Source organism: Hylobates moloch, unplaced genomic scaffold (genome assembly GCF_009828535.3).
Source record: "Hylobates moloch isolate HMO894 unplaced genomic scaffold, HMol_V3 SCAFFOLD_7, whole genome shotgun sequence".
In the NCBI taxonomy this organism is placed as follows: domain Eukaryota; kingdom Metazoa; phylum Chordata; class Mammalia; order Primates; family Hylobatidae; genus Hylobates; species Hylobates moloch.
In genome coordinates this window covers 13,295,180-13,300,125 of record NW_026652282.1, presented here as the reverse complement: position 1 = coordinate 13,300,125, position 4,946 = coordinate 13,295,180, and the positions used below count along the sequence as shown (strand labels likewise).

The 4,946-nt window shown below is 39.5% G+C and overlaps 1 pseudogene; it reads left to right on the top strand.

The window, feature by feature from the left end:
- The first annotated feature begins 3,067 nt into the window (after positions 1–3,067).
- On the top strand, positions 3,068–4,084 carry LOC116812271 (heat shock protein HSP 90-beta-like; annotated as a pseudogene).
- The last annotated feature ends 862 nt before the right edge of the window (positions 4,085–4,946 follow it).

The window sequence follows — 4,946 nt, the reverse complement described above, 5'->3', positions numbered from 1 at the left end:
AATGTAAACTATCTGAGTATTTTTTATGTTGACTACTTGTTGAAATGATAATATTTTGAACATAATTGAATTAAATAAAATGTATTATTATTATTATTATTATTATTATTTTTTTTTTTGAGACGGAGTTCACTCTTGTTGCCCAGGCTGGAGTGCAATGGCACTATCTTGGCTCACCGCAACCTCCGCCTCCCAGGTTCAAGCGCTTCTCCTGCCTCAGCCTCCCAAGTAGCTGGGATTACAGGCATGTACCACCATGCCTGGCTAATTTTGTATTTTTAGTAGAGACGGGGTTTCTCCATATTGATCAGGCTGGTCTTGAACTCCCGACCTCAGGTGATCCGCCCACCTCGGCCTCCCAAAGTGCTGGGATTACAGGCGTGAGCCACCGCGCCCGGCCAATAAAATGTATTATTAAAATGAATTTCACCTCTTTTTATCCTTTTCAGTGTGCTACTAGAATATGTAAAATTACATCTGTGGCTTGCATTGTACATATATTTTGTTGGATGTTGCTGTCTTGTATGGCAATGAAATGTAATGTTTGAGATTATTCTTTCTACAGGGCAGAAATTCATTATATTTCTAGATAGAGTGTATTTGCATTTCAATGGATAATAATTATTTGCTTTACCAACAGTTTTCTATAGCTTAACTTCTACCCTTACAGAGTTACAAAATAGCCTAAATAATAGGAAGACAATCAGTCAAAGGTGTATACCTGGATAGAGCCAGACAGTCCTGGGATGGTCATTTGGATAATATGCAGCACTTCACTGAAAGGACACTCAGTAATCTTTTGCCCATTTCCAAGTCTTTGGCAATTTTTCCTAAAAGCATCTTTCCGTATTCCTTTGTTACTGTCCCATGTGATTATGTAGGATCACGTTTTCTTTTCTAGTTAATATTGACAAACTATACTTGCAAAATTCATACTTAAGCCAGAAAACAATGTTTTAGGAACTATGACGTTCCCAATAGTAAGGATAAAAATGTTGGGAGTAATGCAAATACTTAAAGAATCATATAGAATAGAACCAAACTTGAATAAAGAATCATATAGAATAGAACCAAACACTTGAAATGATTGAAAAGATAGTGAAATTAATCGCATTTTGTCATGACTCCTTAGCTTATCATACTGTTGTCGAATGGGTGGAAACCATATTCTTTTCTACTATTTAATTAGCTGGAAACAAAGCCTGGCTATTGGTTGACTGGATCTAGTATAAATCCCCCCTCCCCCATTTTTGATTAATAAAATTGCCACTCTTTATTTCTTTAAATTGACAAATAATTGTGTATATGTTTATGATGTATGGCATGAGGTTTGGAATTATGTCCACATTGCGTGGAATGGCTAAATTGAGCTAATTAACATATGCATTACCTTAAATACTTTATGGTAAGAACACAAAATCTTCTCTTAGCAATTTTCAAGTATATAATATATTGTTATTAACTACAGTCACCATGTTGCACAATAGACCTCTTATTCCTTCTGTTTAACAAACTTTGTACTCTTTGACCAACATCTGCCCCACCCACAGCCCTGGTAACCACCATTCTATTCTCTGCTTTCATGAGTTCAACTTTATTAGATTCCACACATAAGTAAGATCAGAAGGAAATAAATTCTTCTCCTTTTTAAGTCAAAGGACTTTTTTTGTGATTTTTGGGTCTGTTCACTCTGCTATGGAGATTAACAAATATTAACTAGTGGATGACTGCTAGGAAGTGAAACTCACAACCAATGAAGTGGTTAATTAAAGTTGAACTTTTTGACTGTCATTTCTAATATTTTTTATATTTTATATATATATGCAAGTTTCTTTAAATTATTGATTTAAACACCTGTCTTAGTCCAAAAGAAGATTAAAAAATGGCTGAAAAGGGATTACAGAGATGGCTTTTGTTTCAAATATTTTTAAAACATCCAAAATTTAAAGTAGATAACTATCCCTCAAAGTTAGCTGCTCCAAGCTTGATTTGACATTTGACGTTCCTGATGCTCTGGCTCAGATCAGAGCAGTTCCACGAGGCTTGGTGGTGGCGATGGGGGTTCGGTGAGAAGTGGGGCAGGCAGGTCTAGATCTGCGATGGGAGTTTGGTGAGAAGTGGGGCAGGCAGGTCTAGATCTGGCCCCGCCCTTACCCCAGGACACCCCCTTTTCTGTGTGCCTCGGATTCCAGTGTCAGTTCTTCTGGCCCAGGGAGGCCATGGAATTGAGGGCAAGTGTTTGCATTATTGATCAGGGTACAAAGGACTCCAGAAGTTTTGAGGCTTTGCTTTTCCCCTTAGCCCTACAGGGTCAGGCTTTCATGCAGAAATTGGCCTGGAAATTCTCCACCGTTTTCATAGCTGCAATGTTTTTGAGGTGTTTTTTAGATAACAAAAAACTAAATACAATTCTCAAAGCTTATTTTGTTTACTTTTAGAGTACACAGAACAATTTTGCAACAATTACAATTATATATCTTCTACTTGCTACTAAGACTGTATAACATTGGTGGGGATAAGAGATTATATGTTTTTTCCCAAAAATATATACTTAATGCACTCTTTTAATTTTTATTTTTATTTCAATAGTTTTGGGGGTACAGGTGGTTTTGGTTACATGGATACATTCTTTAGTGGTGATTTCTGAGATTTTTGCTCTCTCCATCACCCAAGCAGTGTACAGGGTGCCCAATATGTAGTCTTTTGTCTCTCACCCCCTCCTAACTTCCCCCTCCACAGTCCCCAAAGTCCATTATATCATTCTTATGCCTTTGCATCCTCATAGCTTAGCACCCACTTATAAGTGAGAACATACGATATTTGGTTTTCCATTCCTGAGTTACTTCACTTAGAATAATGGCCTCCAGCTCCATCCAAGTTGCTGCAAAAGACATTATTTTATTCCTTTTTATGGCTGAGTGGTATTCCATGGTGTATATATACCACATTTTCTTTATCCACTTGTTGGTTGATGGGCACTTAGGTTGGTTCCATATCTGCAATTGCGAATTGAATGTACTCCTTTTAATAGTTAGTTTTGCTGTCAATCTCTTTCCCTATTTAATTATTTGAACTATTGGACCCTGAGGATCTGCCCCTGAACTTCTCCTGAGAAGTGCTCCAGCAGAGCGAAATCTTGAAAGTCATTCATGAAAACGTTGTTAAGAAGTGGCTTGAGCCCTCCTCTGAGCTGTCAGAAGTGAAGGAGAATTACAAGAAATTCTATGAAGCATTCTCTAAAAATCTAAAGCTTGGGATCCATGAGGACTCCACTAACCAGGGACGTCTGTCTGAGCTGCTGTGCTATCACACCTCCCAGTCTGAAGATGAGATGACGGCTCTGTCAGAGTATCTCTCTCACATGAAGGAGGCACAGAAGTCCATCTATTACATCACTGGTGAGCACAAAGAGCAGGCAAACACCTCTCAAAGCAGGGCTTCAAGGTGGTACACTAGACCAAGCCCACTGATGAGTACTGCATGCAGCTGGTCGAGGAGTTTGATAAGAAGAGCCTGGTCTCTATTACCTCAGGTCGAGCTACCTGAGGATGAGAGGTGAAGAAGAAAATGGAGGAGAGCAAGGCAAAGTTTGAGAACCTCTGCAAGCTCATGAAAGAAATCTTAGATAAGAAGGTTGAGAAGGTGACAACCTCCAATAGGTTTGTGTCTTCACCCTGCTGCATTGTGATCAGCACCTATGGCTGGACAGCCAATAATGGAGTGAATCATGAAAGCTCAGGCACTTGGAGACAACTCTCTAATGGGCTACATGGTGGCCAAAAAGCGCCTGAAGATCAACCCGACCATCCCATTGTGGAGATGCTGCAGCAGAAGGCTGAGACAGACAAGAACAGCAAAGCTGTCAAGGACCTGGTGGTGCTGCTGTTTGAAACTGCTCTGTTTTCTTCTGGCTTCTCCCTTGAGGATCCCCAGACCCTCCAGCTGCATCTACCACATGATCAAGCTAGGTATAGGTATTGATGAAGATGAAGCGACAACAGAGGAACCCAATGCTGTTGTTTCTGATGAGATACCCCTGCTTGAGGGTGAGGAGAATGGGTCTTCCATGGAAGAAGTAGACTAGGAGTTTATATTTGGAAACCTTGTGCCCTTGTATAGTGTCCCCATGGTTCCTTGAGTGGCTCTGTCCCGCGCCTTGAGTGGCCTTATCCCACCTGGTTCCCTCTGCTGATGTCTAGTGTTTTTTCTCTCCTGTCCGTGTGTCTAAGGCAGGAAACAAGAGCCTTAAGCCCCATTCTCTTTCTACTTTTATAACAGGATATTGGATGTTGTGTATTGTGCTTTTTTGTTTATTTTGTTCTGAAATGAAAGTATACCAAATAAAGCAGATGCCATTTTGATGTGGAAAAAAGAAACACTTGCCTGTTCTGTGGGTTGTCTTTTGATTTTCTTGATAGTAACATTTGCAGCACAAGCATTTTTAATTTTGGTGAAGTCCAATTTATCTATTTTTTCTTTTGTCACTTGTGCTTTTGGTTGTGCTTCGACCTTGTCAGATCTAAGGAGCCATTGTCTAATCAAGTAATTAGCTTTCAGTGTCTCCTGAGAATAAGGGCCATAGAAGAGGCTGAGTAAAGACTTGCAACAATGATATGTAATTGCATGTGCATTTTTAAAAATAGACTATTTTTAGAGCAATTTTCATTTTACAGCAAAATTAGCAGAAAGCATAGAATTTCATATGTCCCCTTCCCCTGTGCCACATCTGGCCTCCTCCATTACCAACATCCCACACCACAGTGGTTCATTTGTTACAATTGATGAACCTACATTGACATGTCGTTATCATCCAAAGTGTAGTTTGCATCAGGGTTCACTCTTAGTGGTGCACATTCTATGGGTTTGGACAAATGTATAATGATACGGATCCACCATTACAGTATCATACAGAATACTTTCACATTCCTATACATCCTCTGTGCTCT